Below are 25,269 nucleotides of genomic sequence, written 5' to 3' on the forward strand. Positions count from 1 at the left end.
GCTAGGGTCCATGGTTCATAGGTAGCAGTATGACCGCTTGATGTTCATATTGTGAGTGTGTGTGCTTGCAAGCCTCTCAACATGTTTGCTAGGTTCCATGGTTCATAGGTAGCAGTATGACTGCTTGGTGTTTGTATTGTGAGTGTGTATGCTTGCATGCCTCTCAACATGTTAAGACTTTTCTTATAGATTGCATGTGATTATGACAGTTGGGTAGATACCAATAATTGTTTGCCTATTGTGACATCATCGGTAGTTTGGAGGTAGTGTTTGTAGCACTTTTGAGTAGAATGCCTTCAACTTTGAAAGGGAAACATATGTGAGCTACATGCAGTCACTGTATCTGTCACTTTCACTCATGAGCCTTTTTTCTCAATATACTTAATAGGTTCATAGGTAAGTACTAGGCTAGCTGTCCTTGTGGGGCATTTTAAGCCTAATCAGTTCCTCTTTTTGTGCTCAAAGTAACATATCCCATTTGCTTATAACTTGTTCTTAACCATCCCATGGCCATTAATGATATATTACCTCTAATGAGAATAACTGAGATCATACCATAGATAATATGAGGGGACCCATGCATGGGTAAAGTGGATAAAGCATTTAGGATCTGCATCTGTCCATTAGTAGTATGGGGGGTAGCCCTGGGGTATATTTTCTGTTTCCCATCCATAGATGTAAGTTGCACTGGAAAATGGACAGAGATGAACTTTGTTTTATGTGGATGAGGAGTCTGTTGCATAGCAGCAGTCACGGCCGGCCTTAGGCATAGGCGAACTAGGTGACCGCCTAGGGCGCCGTGCAGGCCAGCCTCAAAAGGGCACAATTCACGGATCGGAGTTAAGCCGAACAGACAACAACGTTTCTTTTTTTTTTTTATTTATTTTTTTTATTTCTCACCGCTGCTGCCCTAAAGACTACAATTGCGCCCTCCCCAGCATCAGAAGGGCGCAATTTACAGAGTGGAGTTCTGTTGTGAGGACCCCTAACTTGGAAGTCGAACAGACAACAACGTTTCTTTTTTTTTTTTTTTTTTTATTTCACTGCCGCTGCCCTAAAGACTACAATTGCGGCCTCCCCAGCATTCTGTACAGAGCGGAGTTCTGTTGTGAGGACCCCTAACCTGGAAAAGCAGAACAGACAACAACGTCACGTTTCTTTTTTTTTTTTTTTTAAATTTCACCGCCGCTGGAAACGCTATATAAAGATAATTGTGGATCACACTTCAAAAGGTTTCTAAGTGTTATACATAATGACGTATCTGTGTACTATTGGAATTTGACCACACTTCTCAATGTTTTAGTATGCTAGCCATAAAGAACGATACAGTGTGAGTTGGTGTGTAATAAAACTGTTCCTTCAGAGGGTTAAAGTAGAAGGCAAAGCTAAAGTGTTCACCTACAATAAGAAGTGCCTTCATACAACAGCACGTAACGATGAAACATTTTATTTGCTGCTCTAAAATGACTACTATCTAATAATAATAATGTAAGAATATTCTTCTCGTGGATGATATAATTGTGTTGCTGTGGGATATCATCAGTATGTGTCTGTTGGTTGGTTGGTGTCTATGGCTTGTTAGCCAGAAATCTTGAACTGACATAACCACTGAACAACTAAGGAATAAAATAGCACAGCAGGTGTGGTTTATCATACCATGGTGTTATATCTCAAAGTGCAGTGAGACACAAGGTGAAAATGACTGTCTTCTGCACCCAGTGAGTGGCAATATCCAGTAATAAAGCATATTATGAAAAATGTTATTCCTTTTATAAAGACTTTTTATTGTAGTCCACTGTGATGTCACACCAACCAGCCTTCAGGACTATTAATAACTGACTAGTAATTTTATTTGTTAGGTCACTGCTCTACAGTTTCCTCGCACTATAACTAATGAAAAACAAAATGGACTGTTTGCCTTTGTTATTTACATGGCACTAATCTGCTTTTAGCCAGTGGAGAATGATATTCACAAATGAAAAAAACATAAAAATGAACATGCAGAAATTCATATTTCTGTTCTTTTAAAGAGCAGAAAATGCAAAGGGGGAACATATATTACAAGATGGATGCTGCTCCCAGATGTTGCTTTGCACCACTAGTTTCCAGAACAAAGCAGATATGAAATAGCAATGGACTAAACAGAACATAACTTCCTTGTTTCAGGCTTCAGTAATATGAAAGTCACATTAACCACCTACATTAATTATAATGAATTATTCACTCCTCACATCAGTATTTGTGTCTGCATGGTTTCACTTTCTCTCTCTCTCTCTCTATATATATATATGTATATATATATATATATATATATATATATATATATATATATATATGCGTATGTATGTATATATAAAATATATGTGCATGTGTATATATTTATCACAGGAAGAAAATAAGAGATATAAGTTGTGATAAAAACAAACACGCAGCACATTTGCAAGTGTAGCTATCTTAAAGTTTGTAGTCTTAACTAAGGTACTCCTGCATGGAATTTACACATCCTTTTTGGGTCAACAGGAGTGTTTGCTCAGTGGTCCCATTTCCTCCTAAATCCCAAACAAATGCATAGGTGAAGTGGCAATCATCCAAACTGCCCACGGACATGGATGCTGTGCTTCAGTGTGTATGTGTGTGTGTGCGTGCATGTGCGTGTGTGTATGTGTGTGTGCGCGCCCAGAGATGAACTGGCAACTTCTCCAGGATTAGTTACTCTGCCATGACCAGAATGTTCAGTTAACAGATGAAGTAACACAATAAGCTTGGGTAGATCTTGGGGTGGAGTACAGCAAAATCAACTGCTCAATATAGTAGCATACAAGCACGAATGACTATGAAGAGTATTATACGTATGACTAACAGCAGTGCAGGAATATACTCCAGCTTCCCTAAGATTCTGAAATACACTAAGTGAGAGACTGGAGAATGAATAAAAGTACATATCTATGAAACAGTACATGATATTTTATCATTCCTTCATCAGCATCAATAATATCAGAACTCTAGCTCACCACCACCAGGTTCTAAAACTGAAATATTTTCACTTACAGTAGAAGTATACACCATACTTCCATTTACTGGAGCAGAACGTCCAATATTCAAAGTCAGACAATACAAAAGGAGCAGCACATAACATTCGTTCTGTAAACACATCATTATTCAAAACTGAAAACCTACAGATCTGTAATTGGTGTGCTTATATGTAGGCACATTGACAAATAAATCATCAAAATAATTTTCTTCAAGTTTAACAAAGGTGAAGAGTTTTAAAACAAAGCAAAATAATATGATACTGTGCATGTACAAGTTTAGCATGCAAATTTCTATAAAAGTAGTTTTCACTTACATAAATATTTTACTTTTTTGACGAACAATTGACATACAATATAATTTTACAGATTTCTCTACAAATATGAATAAATTTAAAACAAAACAGCATCACTGCATATTGTGTCCTTTGTTTTGTATCTTGTCTTTGTAATCCCCTCGCTGGGTCTGAAATTGGTCTTTTGTGATCAATGCCATACCCCATAAAATAAACAAAAATAAAGAAGTAAATAAAAATAAATAAAAGTTATTCAGCATTCAGATGTTTACAGAACTGAGTGCTAGTTGTATACATATACACTGTGTATTTTGAAAAAAATGAACAAATTTTGAAAGATTCAAGTTCCTGTATTTTGCACTTATTGTTTTCTGCACATACATTATGGTGTTACAAAATAATTAAAAAAAATATATATGTATAGATATATATATATATATATATATATATATAAAATAAAATCCCATCCTCTAAAGCAGTAACCATCAGGATCCAGAGGCATGGTTTGAATACTGGTGTGCAAGAGTAGGTAAGTAAGATATCTACTCACAGTTCAAGCACAAGGGCTAGCCAGTGTACACAGGCTCTTATGTTAATGTGCACAGTGGTCCTTGCTGGTGCATGGAAACATGCTGACGAATTGTGACTCCTGCATAAAATCAGGTATGTAATTTAGAAAGCCCTACACTGAACCCAAGATATTGTTACAAATCATGGCTGCTCTCGGTAAGGAAACCCATGATCTGAGCAGTAAGATGCTAAAATGCAGAGAATTGCTGCGCACAGGTTGCAAAATATGCATAAAGCTCCACCCAAACAAATAATATGTGCATATTCTAAGTATGGTGAACCATGTTGTCTAGTCATACATATGTGTGTAACAACACAGACATACACATGTTTACACAATAAGCCATGTAAATCATTTCATCCAGTACTCTTTTTCAAGGTCCGTAATGTACAATGATGCAACACAGTCCACTGTTTTAGCACCTCCCAGACACATTAGCCAAGCAGTACGGGTTCTTTAGCAAGACCATGATGTCAGATAATGCAGTCTATTAACAATAACAAGATGCTAATACAAAAGTTATATGGGCATACATGATAAGTGATTTAAATTATCATTAATGAGATGCTAACACAAAATGTATACAAGCAAACAGGATATGTGATTTAAATGAGCATTACTTCTGAAACCTATTCTGTATGCATTTGTATGGTGCTCCGCCATCCATGTGAAACGCCAGAAATGCCCTTTCCATGCATAATTTTCCTAAAAACGTTTGTGAAAAGTATGATGTGGAAAAAATTGGCCTACTACATGTGCTGCTGACTAAAACCAGTGAAAAACATATCCTCATGATTTCTAACTGAACATACATATAGGCTATTGTAGGACAGCCTAGAACATTCATAACTACTGAGCTCAAACTGTATGATTTATGTGATCCTTGGCTACACTGGCAATATAGAATGTGTTTTCAACAACCATCTGCATATAAGGGGCATCCTTTGCTGGCAACTCCCTACTAGGCAGCGTTCCTTGCTGCTGCTTTGGCACTTTAAGCCGGCCTGACTGCTGCAATATTTTGCTGTCTGCACTTTATTTTATGTTTTGCCAAGTACAGGACATTGTGCTCTTTTGGAGAGGACACTTGTGCACCTATCATCATGTGTCACATTACACACAATTCTGACAGGCAGAGCGTAAAGATAGACTTTGTGTCCTGCTGACACATGTGGCTTACATCACACTGTATGGAGCATTATGTTGTTTGTTTTGAGCCTTGCACATCACTGCCATATCCAGCTAGCATTGTGCAATTATATTACCTTTTGTGTGCTGTTAATCTGCACATTGCTCTCCTGCAACACCATCACACTGAGTATGTGCTCTGTCTTTTAATTGTGTGCCACAAAATCTGCAGACCACAGAGTTCTTGAAACTGACAATTTTTAGTATACTGCTAAGCTTTCTAAATACTGAAAATTATTACAGAAAAAAGGAATATGTGAGGGTCTGGTGTTAGATTTGTATAGCATCTTGTACTAATAGGATTGGGAATTCACTCTGTGAATCAAGGCTTCAATGTTTATCACAACACTTGCAATATGTTACTTAGCCCAGCCATCCAACATATACTTTTTAACATCAGACTCCACATATTCCATACATATATGTGTGTGTGTGTGTGTGTGTGTGTGTGTGTGTGTGTGTGTGTGTGTGTGTGTGTGTGTGTGTGTGTGTGTGTGTGTGTGTGTGTGTGTGTCTATGGGCAACTATATGTAGGTTAGTGGTAGGGAAAGGGCTAAGTAAGGGAATACATTGGAGGAGTGTTTGCAGTTTAGGGTTACAGTAAGGGTTACATAAAGGTATAGATGGTGTGTGTGTGTGTGTGTGTGTGTGTGTGTGTGTGTGTGTGTGTGTGTGTGTGTGTGTGTGTGAGAGAGAGAGAGAGAGTTGTGTATCCAATATGTCTGTGTAGCGTGGTATTATTATGGAAAGGGATTTTCTAAGGTAGGATGTAGAGCTGGGATTAGGGGAAGTATTAGTAAGGTCAAGCAGAGAGCTTACTAATTTGTGCTAACCCCAACCTTGCCCCTTCCCTAACCCCAGTTCTACACCTTATCTTGGAAAACTCATTCCCGTAATACTACCTCTATTCAAATTATTTATGAAAGTAGTGGTTGGGTTTGAGGACTGCAAGATGAAATTATTGACTTTCCATTTCCAATCTGTTGTATTAGTCTTGCAGGTGTTCAATGTACTGAATTCAAACTTTGGTTTGATTATTCAGTGTTTGATCATTTTCTGTAGACCCATACATCTGTATATGTGTATTTATCTCTCTGTATCTGTATCTATTTCTCTCTCTATATATATATATATATATCTATATATCTGTTAGAAAAATATGTATTAATGTGTGTGCTTAATGCTAATTAGAAGCTAAAAGAGTTAACACGTTTTTCATTCTATTTTATATACAGCTTAGTTTTATATGAGATTAAAAGATGCTTTTGAAACTGCAGTGTGCTTTCTGAAACTTAAAATCTGACTATTTCAATGTCTAGCATTAATAGTGCCAACTGAAACCCAATGTTTTAAATCAAGCAGACTGGACAGTTTGTACAAGTGAAACACTTTTTATTGTTGAAGACTGCAGTTGGAAATGTTCATCTGGTAGCCAGCAAAGGAATAATTAAATGACAATTTCCAATGTCTTTCACATGAAGTGACAATTACAAGTGTCAAAACATCGCATATAGAACTGTACATGTAATGGGACAGCAATGCAATAAAGTCATCTGACAATAATAAAATTGGAGTATGAACTGTATAAAGTAAATGTCTAGTAGCCAGCAATGAAATAAAATCTGACTATTTCAATGTCGCTAGCATTAATTGTGCCAACTGAAGCTTGTTTTCAAATTGGCCAACCAGACCTGACAGTTTGTACAAATGCAAAATTTTACTGCCAAAGATTGCATATAAAAATGTACTTGACAAGTAATGGAATAAATCATTTGCCAATATCAATGTCTCTTGTCTTAAATATGCCTTCAAATTACTTGAGTGGACCTGATAGCTGAAAGTAATACACTGCTGTTTAAAACTGAATTTAAAGGTCCCACATCCATCTGCAACCCATAATGGATAAACACTGCCAATACAATTCTGAAATCTGCTTGGTGTTAAGTTCTATGCAAAATTCAAGTCACTGACTGTAGTAACACTGCTTTCCTTTTTGGCCTCGGTCAGCACAACAGCTGCAGTGCCACCACATCACAATATGTAGCTGTCTGAAGTATGTAGACTTGATGGCTGACCTGTGAAGAGCAAGAAGCACATCAGGGTATATAGTAAAAATGTAGAGTTGCTGCTACACTACACCAAATGAGAACTAAACATCTATGAAACATCAATGCACATTGCAAAAAAGTTAATACTGTCTCTTGACTGCAGATAACAATATACAAGCAACAGATCAACCAGGTTTAAGGATATTCAGCCTTCAATTGCAGTCAACTAAACTACAAGGTGTCTTAACAGTATGACTTGGATTTTCATGCATTTAATGGAAAGAACTGGAGTGTTTGTTGGAGTGACCCTTCTGTGGGCGTGGCTCAAATAGGGGTGTTCCTTGTGTTCAGTGTGGGTGGGGCTTAAGGGGCGCCAGAGCAGTGCTTCGCCTAGGGCGCCGTTTCAGCTAAGGCCGGCCCTGGCAGCAGTGTCCTCTGAGAAATATACTTGCCCCTCCAAACATTTCTGTTGATATTGCTGATGAGGTTTAGATCCCTGTTCCAAGTATTTCTGAAGCTATTTGACTTACTCTTGTGCAGTAAATCTATCAGTACTGGGTCAGGATGCCTTGTATGCCAGACATAGGTTATGTCTTAGCAGTCTATAGGCTACTGATTATAGTGACAGGCTTTGATTCAGTCCATGTAGAGCACGTTGTTTAGGCCTTGCATCCTTTTAATGTTTTAGTTTTGACTGCTGGCTTAAGTCAGAATGTCCAAGTAATACAACATGCTAAATGTTTGCCTTCAGGATCTGTGTGATGATCTATTCACCTCCTTTGTTTGCCTATGTTGCCATCATTAATAATTATTTGTTTATGTTTGTTGTAATTCTGAATAAAATACCTGCAGCACTATAGTGGAATCTTACATGTGAGCTGCATTTCTTCTTTGTATTTGTACATTTGTCTGACATACACCATTGCTGTGTTTTTGACTGCAGATTCACATGTATTGTATAAAATATCTGAATGCATTGATTCTTGAACATTCAGACTTAATGTGAGGATGGCTGTGGACATGATTCTGACCCTTGGTTGTATATCATGCCATTACTGGGAATTTGGTATTGATGAGTGTTGATTTTCTAGTGTACTGCCTGTAACAATGGAGAAGAAATGTACATCTGAGCTCTAGTTTTTCTTTCTGTCTGTACAATTGTCTTTTTCTCTCTCTCTGTCACATACACACAGCTACTGTGTGTTTGATTATAGACCTTAGGTTTATTGTCCAAGTAACTTGACATGCTAATGCTCTATTTTTCTGGTTGCATATGATGATGTCTATGTTTGATTCCTACCTTGGTTGTGTGGGAAACATACATCTGAGCTACATTTTTCTTTGTACCTGTATAGCTGTCTCATACATGCCTTCGCTATGTGTTTGACTTTATACTTGAAACTGCTTGTCTAAGTAGCTCAACAAAGTAATGTTGTCCCTTTTAGATTGTATATTATGTTGGCTGCGGGTTTGATTCCTACCCTTGGTGGTGTGGATTACTGCTGCTGGTCTTTCAAGTATACTACACGTAATGTTGAGAGGGGGTTATACATCCGAGCTGCATTGTTTCTGTGTATCTGTATACCTGTCTCACATGCATGATTACTGTGTTTTATTGCAGCTCTTAGTGTGATTATCCAACTAGCTCATCACATTGATTCTTCACTTTCTGATATGATGGTTGTGGATTTGATTCTTCCCATTGCTTACATAATGTGTAGTCACTGCAGGTGGCTGTTTGCATGATTTGATTGTTGTGGGCTTGATCCCACATCAATTGTATAATGTGCCTTTTTCATCACTGTGGGGTGGCGTTTGTTATACCCTTGAGTTTAGCACCTATGATGTCATCATTTTAAAGATTGTATGAGTTATGTATTATCTGCACTTCTCTCTTCCCAACTCTCTTTCTGACTGGAAGTTCTATTCTGACCAGAATTAACCCTTAGCCTTGTTTGCTCAGAGCATTAATAGACTCTTTATCCATCACTGTTTATGAATGACGTTGTTACTGTTCTGACAATACTGCTGGATCTTGTTACTCTTACTAATAAAGTTCTCTTTTCTTGTTTTGTGTTACATCACTTCCTCCACTGTTCCAGCTTTCTTGTGTACTAACCCTACCCATAACTTGACAATGCCATTAACCCCAACCCTGCACATTGCCTTACCAAAAATCCTTTCTGTAAGAGTACAGCTACACAAGACACACACACACACACACGCACACACACACACACACACACACACACACACACACACACACACACACACACACACACACACACACACACACACATATATATATATATATATATATATATATATATATATATGGATTCACTTTATAACATCGAAATACTGAAATGTCGAATTTCAGTATCTCAAAGCTATAAAGTCGAATGTTACAAATAGCGAACGTTCATAATCGTGAATTTGACGTATGTTGAAAATATGTTGAATTCGCGGTTATGAAGTTGCGCTATGTAATGTCCGGGTTTGTGTTTTGTTGGTGCGCGGTGCCGTGTTTGGATGTAGGTGTTATGTCAGGTAAGTGAGTGTTTTGTAAGGGTTTTGAGTGGGAGTTAGAGTGTGTGTGAGGGATTGGAGAATGTGCATGTGTGAGTGAGCTTTTGTGTTGTGTTTGTGCGATCTCGGAGTTAGTATATATAAGTAGGGGGGGTGGGGGGCACAGCCCCCCACATGGGGGGTGCAGGGGGGCTTGCCCCCCTGCTTATGTGTGTGTGAGTTGTGTATGTGTGTTGTTTTTTTGTTTATGTTGTGATGTGGGTGTTGTGTTGTATGTTTAGTGTAGTGTGTGCAGTGTTTTCGGTTATGTGGTTTCGCAGTTTTTGTTTGTCGGTGTTTTGTGGATTCGGTTTTATAGTCTCGAGATACTGAAATTCGATATTTCAGCATTTCGAGGTTATGAAGTGAATCCATATATATATATATATATATATATATATATATATATATATATATATATGTATATATATGGGTCTACTTCACTTGATCTAAAACTCATTTGAATGACACCCAATTGACCTAAATTTAATTTGACTGACAACTCATTTGACTGACTCAGATTTTACCGACATTTAAGACATAGACTTTTTGTGGGTTTTCCTTCACCTGTGACTTGCTTGTGATAAAAAGAATCACTGTAACTTACAGTGCTGACTGTTAGAATTCCGATAGTCATGTAGAAAGTAGTGTTGTCATGTTTCTAAATGTGGGTTTGTCTGTTTACATTTTTATGGGAAGTATCTAAAGTAATTTGGTGAATGTTTTGTGCATTCTCAGCAGTAGTAGCAGCCTGGAGAGTACTGTAAGGCAAGTTAAAGGTATATGCCCTTTTCCCCACTGTAGCACAATCCCAAATTGGAAGGTGTGGGGGGCGTAGCCCCCCATCTAGTTTGGTTGTACATTTTCCTGTTTCTGTTAAGAGGGTAAGTAAGTAGTTTTTAAGCTCTGGCAAGGGTTAGTTATTGGTGTTCTAAGAGTGCTTGTCTATGGTTTAAGATTTAGTATGTTGAACTTCAGCATTGTAAGTTGTTGGTGAAATGGGAGTCAGTCAAATGAAATTTAGGTCAGTTGGGTGTTGGTCAAATGGGTGTTAGTCAAATGAGTTTTAGGTCAAGTGAAGTAGATCCATATTATATATATATGTATGTATCTGCATTTGAATGAGTGTGTGTGTGTGTGTGTGAGTGCCTGTCTGTCTGTCTAAGCATGTCTTTGTGTGTCTGCCTATTTGCCAACATGTGTCAGAGAGGTGAATGGTGAACAGACTGTTACATTTTTTAATACTAATGGCTGTGAAAGTTTTGCTGCCAAAGAGGAGTGGTGACTTCTACCCTATTAGTACACCCAGCAACAGCACTGTGTGGTAGTTTCAGATGACAGCTGTAGTACATAACATTGTTGTCTCTGAATCATACTGAATATATTCTACATGGCAGCTGCCAGCTTGGTGTACAATATCATCCATTTAATCCATTGTCACTTACCCATTAATAGTCAATCTGATGTTGTAAATCTTTGTTTATTTATTACAATTGGGACTTCAGTTCCATTCTCCTGTTTTTAGGTTGGTGGGAAGAGGAGGTGTTATTTTCAATGGAATATTATAGGAAGAATGTGTCTTTTTATAAATGTTTTGTTGACGATGTTTTTTTCGTTTGGACTGGTAGCATGGCCATCTTGGAAAGGTTTGTTGAAGAAATCAATCAAGCAACTAGTTATTTAAAGTTTTCTATGAATGCTTCCCCGAGGAAAATTTCTTTTCTAGATGTCTTTATAGAGAGACTGAGTGATGGTTCCTTCAATACTGGTGTTTTTAGGAAAGAGTGCCATAAAAATACATTACTGCATAGGAGCAGCATGCATCCTAATCATGTATTTCGAAATGTTGTCAAGGGACAAGGGATGCGTGTTTCCAGGTTGAACAACACTGAGATATTCTTGTCTGAAGAGATGACATATTTGAGAGATAGGTTTATGCAACGTGGTTATAAGTTGTATGACCTTAATGAAGGGTTATATGAGATTAATTCCATGAGGGAAAATAAAGCTAAACCATATTTTTCTGATCAGCCTTGTAATGGGAAACGCAATAAGGTTGTTGTATGTGATAAGATTAGGATCCCTATGTTTTATACCAGGGATAAGAATAACATTTTCCAAATTTTTAAGAAACACTGGGATGTTTTGCTGACAGATCCACAAATTGCGGAGCTTATTGGAGATAAACTGAGATTTAGGTACAAAAATAAAAGGAATATTAGGAGAATGCTATGTTACTCACATGATAGAAAGGAGATAGTAGGTAGGATAGGCACACTACCATGTGGAGAGTGTAATTATTGTTCATACATTAAAGACACGGGTATGTTTTTGCACCCTGATACAGGAAGAGAATTTAAGTTTGATTGTACAGCGATCTGTGGGACCAAACATGTGGTTTATTTGGCAGTCTGTGTCACGTCAGCCTTTCTATGTTGGAAAGACTGATAGACAGTTCAGGCATAGGATTAGGGAACATCTTTATAACATCAGGACAGGTGTAATCACCAACGCTTTAGCTAAACATGTTATGACCACAGGGCAACAGCATTTGTTTGAGTTCATGGTCATAGAAGTGATTCAAGTAGGTTTGCGAGGGGGGAATATTAGTTATGTAACAGAAGAAAGAGAAGCTAAGTGGATTATTCGGTTACGTGCTGATGCAGGAGAGGACTGAATGAAAGGGTTTCCTTAAAGCCCTTTCTTCGAACTAAGAGTCTTAAAGTTAGATAGATATTAGTATACATGAGGTATATGTAGGCTGTCCTTGCTATATTTATTATATTTTATATGTCTTAGTTAAAATTATTTTAAAGTTTATAGTTCTGACTTCTGGTCAGACTTTTTTACAAGTGATTTAGAGAAGTCAGTAATGTTGTTTGTAGTATAATCTCTGACTTCAAGTTGATTGCAGAGATGTTTGAATTGTTTAGCTAAATGTTAAAGGTTTTTGCAAAATGAATATTATCTGTATTTGAAGTGTTGAATCACTGTGATGAGTTTTTTAAATATTGAATTTTAACACGTAACTTTAAAAGGATGGCCTTGGAAGTGGTTATGATGTGTCATGACATGATTGGTGGTTGAATGATTTTAAATGAAGTCTTGGTACTCAGTTTATTAGATGGTCTGATGAAGCTATAATGTGAAAGCGCTAACCGACTAAGTGCACTAATAAAGCTGTGTTTTTTACTTAAACTTGAGTAAGCAAAGTTGCTGTTACGTTAAAGTCGCAAATTATTTTGAACTCTGCATGGTAGCTGTTGCCATATTTTTCGCTTTGGTGATTTTTGTTCATCTTGGGAGCACAGCTTTTACCTCTTGGAGTTAAGCCATTTTTTTTTGTTGTTGTCTCATATATATATATATATATATATATATATATATATATATATATATGTATCTGCATTTGAATGAGTGGGTGTGTGTGTGAGTATCTGTCTGTCTGTCTAAGCATGTCTTTGTGTGTCTGCCTATTTGCCAACATGTGTCAGAGAGGTGAATGGTGAACAGACTGTTACCTTTTTTAGTACTAATGGCTGTGAAAGTTTTGCTGCCAAAGAGGAATGGTGACTTCTACCCTATTAGTACACCCAGCAACAGCACCGTGTGGTAGTTTCAGATGACAGCTGTAGTACATAACATTGTTGTCTCTGAATCATATTGAATATATTCTACATGGCAGCTGCCAGCTTGGTGTACAATATCATCAATTTAATCCATTGTCACTTACCCATTAATAGTCAATCTGATGTTGTAAATCTTTGTTTATTCATTACAATTAGGACTTCAGTTCCATCCTCGGAACCGATATGGCCATTTCCTAGCTTGTACCAGCCAAAAACTCTCAGGTAAGGCCTACCCATAATGCCCCTCTCCTAGTTACTCCAGATCTCGTTTGCCACGTTCCTCGTCAGACGTGCTAGCCATCTCTCTCAAAGCTAAGTGGAAAATTGTGATTTTTAATATAGTTTCTCCTCAAAATTTCTTATTTTTTATTCAATTTAGCCTTTTCTCACTGTAGCCTATAACCTACTTCTATTCCCTACCCTTTACCTTGGTAATTAAATTTCTACATTTGTTGGTACTGTCCCTCTCTCCTGCCTTTGGTAGGCCCTTCCTTACTACTTGTGGTATTTTTTTAATACCATCGTTGGTATTCTCTCACTTTTTTCTCTCCCTTCTTTTGTTTCTTTTATTAGGATAGCCTTGTTGCCTTACTATGTCAGACAAAGCTAAGTTGGGATTTAAACAGTGTGACAAGTGTAGGCGTAAGATGCCCAACTTGGATGGACACGCTCATTGTGTCTACTGTTTGGGCATAGACCATATTAAAGCTGACTGTGACATTTGTGCTAGTTTTAGTAATTGTACACTAGCAGAATGCAAAAATAAGCTTATTTTAAAGGGTTTAATTAAGACACCTTTTTCAGAGACTCTATCTGGGTTGGAGGTCTCAACTGCTCCAAAGACCAAAAAACATAAGGAAAAATAGTCACTCAGTTCCTGCATCTCCGTCAGTTATGGAACCAAGTAGGCTCCATGCTTCTCCGGCACCCTCAGTGCAGACCTCTTCAGCACCAGGCTCTGTATCTTCTTCCTCGGTGCCATCTATGATATTCACCCCATTTCAGTTCCAGCCTCGGCACCACTGACTTTGGTGCCGTTCTTGGATCCGACATTGGCTCCTATGACTGTACCTGCTTCAGCACCATCTCCAGCCATGGTACTGATAGTTTCTTCGGCTCCTAAAGTCCAATATCCGCCAAGGACAAGATACTCTCCAACTTATGACCTTTTTTGGGGGCAGAGGTTTAGCCCCTTTCTAGAAAGACCCGAGTCTCCTTCAGCAGCCTCCTTTAGATCCACCAGGAGTTTTTCTGAATTAGACCTAATGCGGGTTGTGGACCAGCTTCTGGCAGCTAGGGGATTGCCTATTCCAGCTAGACCTTCTGTCCCTCTTGGCTCAGAATTTTTTAATACATCTTCCCCTGTTTATCCTCCTCTGGCCTCTACCCAGGTCCCGGAGATCTCAGTACCAATGTCCACTCCGGTGCATACTGTCTCAGCTCCAACAGCAGTTTTTCCCCTGTTGGCACCGAACACTCTTGCTGCATCAGCTCCGGTGGAGCTGATGCTCTCTTGGAGCAGTGCTTGGACCATCCATACCTTGGTACCTAGCCCAGTGCCTATTTCCTTGCTGGCATCATCTATGTCCACAGCTCTGATGGCTTCCAGTCCTCTCGGGGCTCCTCACCTAGACGTGGGCATCTCAGGATGTGGTGTGACCCCGGTTCCTAGGTTGTCCTTCTCAGTTCCGGGCTCCCATCCCTCCTCGAATGGGCCTGCTTTCCAGGTGATGGAGAAGGTCCTTGCCTCCACAGGCTCGCAGTCAGCACCAATGACATCAGCATCAGAACCCCCCCTAGCATGCAGCTATCCCAACCCCCTATTTTGGGATCCTGGGCACGGGAGCTGCAAGACCCCCTTTGAAGGGAAACCTTTCTCCGGAGTATTCCTCAGAAGATCCCGCTGGGGAGCCACCCCAGAAGAAATGTTGCAAGAGGAAGCACCTTGATTCCCCAGAGGAATCTATCACTGAAGACACAGATTGTGATGAGGGGGAAGGGTCCCCACAGTTTCCCCCAAATGACATCTCATTCAGAGACATTCTCAAAATCCTCAAGCAGCAGGGAGACTGGAAGTCCTCTAACCCTTCTTCTGAGGAGGCGGTGTTCTTGCAGGTCTTCTCTGCCCAGCCATCTACTTCCTGGGTAACCCCACTGGCAGATGACCTTGTTAAGCTCATTATGCAGCATGCCTGGAAGGCTCCAGACAATGTAGAACCTGTCCCCCGGAGGCCAGACAAAATTTTATCTACACCTGAAGACCAGCCACACTGGTTGGTCATGGCAGCAGCCACCCAGATGGAACTGGCAGAAGATAGTTTCACTATCCATCCTTCGAACAGGGAGTCTCGGGCCATGGACAGATTAGGGAAGTTGGCCTATGCTTCAGCGACCTTCGTCAGTCGCTGAACTATCTGGCACACTTCACTTGCCTCCAAAGAAACCTAATTTCAGAAATGTCTTCCTCTTTGGCGGGGGTACTGCCTGATGAGGTGCGTGACACTGTTGCCTCACAGCTAGCTACCCTTGAATCCATCTCGAACTCCTCGATGCGTTTGATATCTCACACCACCAAGGGGGCAGCTTGAGCTGCTGCATCAGGCATTGTCATGAGACATAATGCTTGGATGCGGATGTGTGACTTTGCAGACCCCTTTAAATCATCCTTCATCAATGCACCTGTTGACGAATCTGCACTTTTTGGACCCAAAGTATGAGACACACTTGCATGAAGTGAGAAAGACAGAAAGACTTTGTCTGCTGTGGGCATACACTTTTCCAACCCCTAGAGGTCCTACTCTAGGAACCAGAAGGGAGGAAAAATGTGGTTCAAGAAATCCCAAGGATTTTTTGTGACTCTCATGGTGAGCAATCCCCCTGGGGCAGAGGGGGCAACTCATCTGGAAGATGTCCCTTTCAGGGTAGAGGGGGTATGCATAACCAGGGCACTAGAGATTCTTTCTCCGGCAGACCCTACCAGTGCTCCTGAACAGCAACCCGATTGCTTTCCTCTGGAAGCAGTTGGGGGTTATTTTTCTCTGTACCTACCAGCCTGGCAACTTATTACTACCGATGTTTGGGTGCAGAGAGTAATATCCAAAGGCTACCAAATATCATTCTATTTAACTCCCAGACCCGTCAAACGAATCCCCGATGTACTACCCAATCAGAGGAAATTAGCAGCCTTAGAAATAGAAAAGCTGCTAAGAAAAAGAGTCATCCAACCAGTCCCACCAGACCAGACAGGATCCGAGTTTTACTCGAGGTTCTTTTTAGTGCCAAAAAAGACAGGGGACTGGAGACCAAGCCTGCATCTCAGCTTATTGAACAAATTTATCAAACCTCAAAAATTCCGGATGGTCACGGTACAGTCCATTCTCCCCTTCATAGGGAGGGGCAACTGGATGTGCTCTATAGACCTCCAGGATGTGTACTACCACATAAAGATGGATCACTGCTCCCGGAGGTTTCTCCACTTCCAATGGGAGCCAATCACTACCAGTTCAGAGCACTGCCATTCGGTCTCTCGACAGCCCCCCTAGTGTTTCACCAAATGTATGGCAGTTGCGATAGCTCATCTTTGACTACAAGGATTCCCGGTGTTTCCGTATCTAGATGATTGGCTCTTTACTGCTCCAACCAGGTATCCCCTAGTCCGCAACCTCTCTTACACTCAAGGTCTCACTCTCCGCTTGGGGATTACAATCAACAAGGAAAAATCTCAAATGTCCCCAACAAAGACAGTGGAATTTATTGGAGCAGTCTTCAACACAACATCCTGTCAAGCTTCTCTCCCCCCTCACAGGCTTTCGAAAATAAGATACCAAATCCAAGGCCTTTTTCCTCAGACCTATGTACCAGCACGCCTTGTACTGCAACTCTTAGGCTCCATGGTGGCTGCCATTATGTTAGTACCACTGGTGAGGCTGCACATGAGAATCCTGCAGTGGCTCCTTTCCAGACAATGGTCATTTTTAACTCACCCACTTGACCACATAATATTTCTTACAAATCATTGCAAGGAAGAAATTCTATGGTGGATGAAGCCACAAATGAATCTTTGGTGTTGACCATTCTGTCTTCCTCAACCCACGGCCACGGTGACCACAGATGCTTCCCTGATAAGGTTGGGGGGGCATTTCCAGGTGTAGACGGTCCAAGGCACCTGCTCCCCCATGGAGGCAAATTTGCACATAAATGTCCTGGAACTGAGGGCAGTTCTCTTAGCGTTGCAAGTGTTCCATGCATCCCTATCTTCTGGGACCATTGCAGTTCAGTCAGACAACATGGTATATCAACAAGCAAGGCAGAACTAAGTTTTACCCCCTGTGTTGGGAAGCCATGAGGATTTGGCACTGGGCAGTAGCTTCCAACCACTTTCTTATAGCAACGCATATTCCCAGGAGTTCCAACCTTATTGCAGACAATCTAAGCAGGAACATCCTGATGCCTCATGGGTGGTCCCTCAACCCTGTAACAGCGAAATGGATCTTCCGACACTGGGGCAAGCCTTGCTGCGACCTGTTTGCTTCCCCCCTAAACAACAAATGCAAAAGCTACTTTGCCTTGATCTCCCCTCGGGGCAACTCCCGAGGGATGCTGTAACACATGATTGGCCCCCAAGAATTCTGTATGCCTTTCCCCCATTTCTCCTCATTCCAAAATTTCTCCAGAAAGCTCAGAGGTTGAGAAGCAAAGTCATCTTTATTGCACCCTATTGGCCCTGTAAAGTCTGGTTCCCATTTCTATGGCCTCATCTGATTCACAGCCCATGAATTCTGGATCATTCCCAAGACCTGTTATCTCATCCTCAGGGACTGATTCATCCAAATCTCTACAGTCTCAAGCTCACAGTTTGGTTCCTCCACTTCCAGTAATTGCCAGGCTGCCTGACATCCCATCCCCTGTTCGTGAAATTCTTCTGGCTTCACACAAACCTTCCACCAGGAAAGTTTATTCTAGTAAATGGACTAGATTTTCTATTTGGGCCAAAGATCAGAACATAGATCCCTTCTCTATGTCTGTTCAAAAGATCCTTCAGTACCTGATGACTCTTTTACATGGAGGAGCCTCAGTATCGACGATCACTGTACATTTAGCAGTTATCGCCAATTTTCATAATGGATTTGATAATTATTCGATTAATGTCACACTGCCTATGCAAGACATTTTTGAAAGGAGTATTACACGTTAAACCTCCGGTCAAGCCTCCCTTAGAACCCTGGCACTTGACTTTGGTGCTTCAATCTCTCACAGGTCCTCCTTTCGAGCCCTTTGATTCATGTGATTTAAAGTTTTTGTCATGGAAAACCTTACTTCTAGTAGCACTTACCTCAGCGAGAAGAGTATCTGAGCTGTAGGCCCTGAGTGTCAAGAGACCTTACTTGATCTTCCACATGGATAGGGTGTCCCTTCGTACTGACCCTTCTTTCTTGCACAAGGTCATTTCTGGATTTTCCATTAACCAATCTATTGACCTGCCGGTTTTCTTCCCTTAGCATTCTAATAGAAGGGAGTACCTTTTGCACACCCTTGATGTGCATCGGCAGGTTCTTTGTTATTTGGACATGACTAAATCTTTCAGGAAAGCAAATCAATTGTTTGTGGCCTTTGCAGGACCCAGATTGGGTAAATCTGTTTCCAAAGTGACTTTATCCTTCTGGCTTAGACACTTCATTACTATTATCTACCAACAGAATAAGCTATCCTTACCTTCCAGAATAAAGGCTCATTCTACCAGATCTATGGCTACTTCTGTAACATTTCATTCCATAGCCTCTATGGATATCTGCGCAGCAGCCACTTGGGCAAGACCTCATACCTTTATCTCTCATTACAAATTGGATTTGGCCTCCAGGGGACAAGCATCTTTTGGTTCTATGGTGCTCAGGAATATCCTTCCTTAGGGCCACCCAGGACTCAAGTAGCTGGGGACTCGGTCCTAATTGTAATGAATAAACAAAGATTTACAACATCAGATAAAGAAGGTATGTCTTACCATAACGTTCCATCTGTGTTGTAGATCTTTGTTCATTCATTACTTCCCACCCTCCTTCCACCTGCCTGGACTCCTGGTGGACTTTAGGAACTCCTGGTTAGGGTATTTGTTCAGACAAAGCCTTCTACTAGTTTTTTATTACTACCTCTATTATATAGGGGTGGGCAAACTCGATCTGGAGTAATTAGGAGAGGGGCATTATGGGTAGGTCTTAGCTGAGAGTTTTTGGCTGGCATGAGCTTGGAGACAGCCATATCGGTTCCGAGGATGGAATCGAAGTCCTAATTGTAATGAAAGAACAAAGATCTGCAACACAGATGGAACATTATGATAAGACATAACTTATTTTTTCTGCAACCTGGCCCTACAGAGGGCATGACATATCCATCAGCCTGATTCCAGTCTTCTATTATAAGAATTTTCAGCTAGAACTTTAGAGAAAACTATAATTTTAAAATATTGAACAAGCATAGAACAGTGTATCAACACAAATTCTCACATGAAGTTAAAATAGTGCTTTGGAAACAAAAACAATTGCCTTCAAAAGTCATTTATAAAATAAAAAAGGGGCAAACAACTGAGGAATGACTGAGTATGTGAAAAATAAATTTAAGAACTCAAGTTTGTCATATAATATATAAGATATTGCATAAATATACAAAAGCATCAGATTCTTAAAAACAGATGAAGTACATCATAGATATGTTTTAATTTACTAAATCACATGTTTCCAAGTAATAAACCTTTTTTTTTTGTCTCCAACCCAGGTCACAAAAGGAATTGTAAAATATGCACACAGTTTAGAGTAATTAACAAACCAGTGGAAAAAACTACAGAATAAACTAATACATGCAGAGGGAGAATATGCAAATACTAACCAGAAAAGGATCAGAAGTTAAAACCGAACATCACACCTTTAACTGTGACAGCCAAATTTCAAAAGAATTTATTGTCAGGCTAACAAGCCACTCCAAGCTGTAAAATTCTTAAAAGGACTTACATGATTCCCCATGCATTAAGGAATAATGCATGTCTATGATCAGATTTTAAAAGAAAAAAAGCTGTTTCAATGCCCTGATATTTAATTAGTGTAGCACACAAGCTAATAAATGCATAAAATAGTGTATCCCACAGATGTGAATGAGTGATTGTGTAATGTGCAAAGCTCACCTATATGTCAACAGTATAACTGTAGGTATCCTATGTCAAATGCCCCAGTGCTTGTAGGAACTTTGCCAACACACAAGGGGACCACTTCAAATGGTACCTACTTGGTTGCCATGAGAGATGGATCTCTGCATCTGGGAATGCATGTAAATTGCGTCCACAATAGCTGTGCAGTATCCCACCATGCCTCATGTGGTTTGTCAGCAGTACTACTACCTACTTGACATTTGCGCGCAGGAAAACTGTTGAACAATATTTGAATAACATGGATTTAGTCAAATAAATTCACCAGAGAATTGTGCAACTGATTGCTAAATGCTGTGAGAAAACTATACTTGACCACCCCACAAGACCCAAGGTATAGCCTGCTCCAGTGAGTCAGTATTTGCTATACATATAAATGGGCATTTGTTCTGGTTTGGGGGGGTACCCTATTATAAGGCAGGCATTTTGACTAGCACAAGAGTAAATATATAAATTATCTCCTACTTGAGAAATATAAAGGTATTCATTGTATTGAGCAACTAAGGAATATAGCCATCAGAGTAAAACTCGTGGCTCCATATGATGAAAACAAAGTAACAGAACCATTGTCTAATGCAAAGACAATAAAGAAGCTGATTGTAAAAAGAATAAAATAGAAAGACTTTTTGAAGTTGGGATGACTTGCTTATTGTTCAGGTAAGCAAAAGTGCTCACTAGACCTTATTAAAAGATAGGAAGGTACACTTACAGCAGAGTGCTGTCTTAAATAGACACAGCTACTGATATAAATAACTGGCAGAAGGTAAATACTGCCATCTATGGAGAGAAGAAAGAGGAGAAGACAAGCATTTAATTCTCACAGTGACTGACAGTGGAAAGGAAAACATTGAAATGAGTTTATTTGTGGTCAAAATAGGTAAAGGTGTGTGATGCACTTTGGCATCATGGTGCTAATGCCAGGAAGTGCTATGAAAGAGTTATGATCTGATATGAAAAGGAGTTAGGCCAAGATGTGATAAATGCTAAAGACAGAGTCTACAATGGATCAGATATGATAGAAATAGAGAACAGAAAAACAGATACTTGCATTTAATAGACTAAGTTGCTCTAGTAAATAATAATGAAAGTGGTAGTACGTACACAAACTTAACAATGAGCCTATCAATAAAGATAGATGAAAAGTGGGAAAGGAGAAAAAAAGAAACGAAACAAAATAGGCTAAAATCACTAGAAGTAGCTTACACTGGACATTCATAATCAGAAAAAAGAATGAATCATGGGGTCTATATTAGATAATTGAATTTTCAAATGTTCAACTGTCATATGATCGAACTTTTAAAAGTTCGAAAATCTAATAAAAACAATAAACTACACAAATAACCTACCTGAATGTTTTAAGCAACGGGGCAAGCCCCCATGCACCACCCATGTGGGGGGCTGTGCCCTCCACACCTCCCGCTCTTTAAATATACCAACTCCAAGATCACACTACAGTGCAAAAAAGAAAAATCTTCCCATTCTGCACTGTATGGAGATCTCCGTTAAAACGTTCGAACTTTCAAAACTTCGATCATATGGTGTCGACCATATGACAGTCGAACTTTCGAAAGTTCAATCATCTAATATAGACCCTGAATCATGGGATACCCAAGCAGTCAGTGTGAGTGTGAGGTGGTGGTGAGGGAGCAAACAGAAAGAAAAGCATAAAGTCTGCACAGGGAGATAATAGATACAGTATAAGGTTTATGGAAAATTGGGTAAAGAATAAATATGTGTAAAATAACAAAAATAGTGACAACAGGAGAAAATCGTTTGAACAGGTCAAATTGGATTACCCTGTCCTGGTCACTATAAGTGTAGAATACATTACCTTGTCCTGGTCACTATAATAAGAATAGAATACATTACCTTGTCTTGGTCACTATAATAAGAGTAGAATACATTATCTTGTCCTAGTCACTATAATAAGTGTAGAATACATTACCTTGTCCTGGTCACTATACGTGTAGAATGCATTACCTTGTCCTGGTCACTATAATAAGAGTAGAATACATTATCTTGTCCTAGTCACTATAATAAGTGTAGAATACATTACCTTGTCCTGGTCACTATAATAAGAGTAGAATACATTATCTTGTCTTGGTCACTATAATAATTGTAGAATACATTACCTTTTCCTGGTCACTATAATAAGTGTAGAATACATTACCTTGTCCTGGTCACTATAATAAGTGTAGAATACATTACCTTGTCCTGGTCACTCTAATAAGTGTAGAATACATTACCTTTTCCTGGTCACTATAATAAGTGTAGAGTACATTACCTTGTCCTGGTCACTATAATAAGAGTAGAATACATTACCTTGTTCTGGTCACTATAATAAGTGTAGAATACATTACCTTGTCCTGGTCACTCTAATAAGAGTAGAATACATTACCTTGTCTTGGTCTCTCTAATAAGTGTACAGTACATTACCTTGTCCTGGTCACTATAATACGTATAGAGTACAATTGAGCATGACAATTTCTCTACAGCTAGAACTGAAAAAAGAGTATTTAGAGAATGAGAGGAAATACTGAAAGGTCAAAGTAGCTGAAATAAGACACAGGAAACAGAGAGGGATAGTGAAAATACAGATAGCAAGTAATGAACCAAAATGAAATATTTGGACCAAGGTGTTCTGATACTACAGACTGTGGGGTGAGGATGGAGCACAAGAAAATACTGAGAATAGTTGTTGCTGAATGGAATGCCACAATACTCATCTTCTTCCCCTCCATCTCCTGAAACCTGTAATAAACAAAATTACTAAATGAGGATTTGTTCAAACTAAGAGAATGCTAGCAAGGTTGTATTCATAAAATGAGAGCAAGGAACAGACAGAGATTCCTAATGAAACAGAGAAGGAAGAATGAAGTCAGATGGGGCAGCCTAACAGAAGAAAGGATAGCAAGTTTGGGATGCAGAAAGGAAGTTAGTGTGGACAAGACCCAGAAGATAAGATGGGGATGACCCTTTGTGGGGAGTTGATTAATACCTAACTGATTAGCATATGCCTACTAGTTAAATGGTTGGATCTGGTTGGTATAGTAAGAATTTGCTGTAAAGAGAAACATCGAGGGACTTTGAGAGGTAACCAAAGCTTTCCACATTTACGATGTGGCAGACAGTTCAGGAGTATACAGCTCTAGCTGCTAATTCCAGGAACAGTTCCTTAACTATACCAAACTCACAATCTACCAAGTGGTAGGAGGTATGCATGCTGCCTTATACTATTCAGAACCTCCTATATTATGCCGAAGCAGAGGATAAGCTACTTACAAAGGTGAGAAGGTCATTCTTCCAACTTCACCTGTATTACTTCTCTTAAAGACTTGCTACTGTATTGATTATACCAACTTAATGTACACTGCTTACAAGGCTCTGCAAAGGAATGTGATCCATGGCCAACTTTAAATGTACATATAAAAGTAATCCTTTGACAGGGAGATTGTCTCCATAGAACTGATTAGGATGTAATGTCTTTCATCACCTTTACTGTTATTGCAAGCTCATTCAGCTTTTATTACAGTGCCAGGTCATATGAGAATTGTGACAAACCAAAATGTTGCCAGCCCAGCTAGCTGGAATAATGTAAATAATTATATGTCACTTGAATATATTAATATGATTTCTATAGAAATGTGACACTGCCAGCCCAGCTATCTGGAATTTTGTAAATAATCGTATGCCATTTGTGAATATTAATATGATCCATATACCTGACTTACAAATATAAGAGAACTATATGTTATGTTGATATTAAACTACTGGTGCAAAATTGTGAGTTGAACTGTATGTTATGTACTGAGCTTCAAGAATGTAACCACAGTGCACCCTGCTGGAAAAGAGCAGAAATGTGTATAGACTATATACCTGTGCAGCTGTGTATTTTAATGGTAGAAGTTGGAACAAACAGAGTTAACTTGCAAAACCTCAAGAAAATAAGTGGAAATTATTTCATGATTCTGTTATCTCTGTTTCAGCTCAGAGGAGACACAATGTCTAAAATTAAAGTTTTTCCTATTGTCTTGAAACAGAAATAGTTTCTAGGTTTCAAATGTAAAGTGTTTTATTGCACTGTGACTTTCTAGCAGCTGCATATCTGAGAGATAGGTATTTTTCACAGAAAAATATTAAATTTTAAGTTTCTGTTAGCCTGGGAACTAAAGGCAGGTGACAAAGAGTGATGTCACCCCAGCTAGCCCAGCAGTAATCTGTATTATTAATTTAAAAACTATCTCAGAGAATGAGTCTGTGCATTTTGTATTTGTCTTTGGATCTGGAAACATCCTCTCATCAGCACTTGCCTTGCTAATAGTAAGTAACTAGATTACAGTGATGTTTTTTTAGATATATATATAGGAATATAGTGAAGAATAGTTTAGATGTTTTCTGTATGTATTTGAGACTGTCCTGCAATATTGTTTTAAAATATTTCCTGTGATTCTGAACTCTGTAGTTACTGTATTAATTGAGTATTGTTTTGTTATTTTATTATTTATTATTAAATATATTTAAACCTTTTAATTATAGCTGGTTTGTTTAGTGACTTAAACTCATAGAGTACTTGCATATGTATTTGGTGACACTGTATAGGCCACTCCTAAATAGCCTTAGTCTTGGTCACACTTACCATTTGGATAATAGTAACATCACACAGTAGGATTGGTCACTCTTTGGGAAGGGCCTTAAAGTAGCTGATAAGGGGTTCTTGTGAAAGTGATTACCTTATGGTCTGGGTAGAAAAG

Source organism: Protopterus annectens, chromosome 13.part0, assembly GCF_019279795.1.
Source record: "Protopterus annectens isolate FY-2018-M chromosome 13.part0, PAN1.0, whole genome shotgun sequence".
NCBI classification, from domain to species: Eukaryota; Metazoa; Chordata; order Ceratodontiformes; family Protopteridae; genus Protopterus; species Protopterus annectens.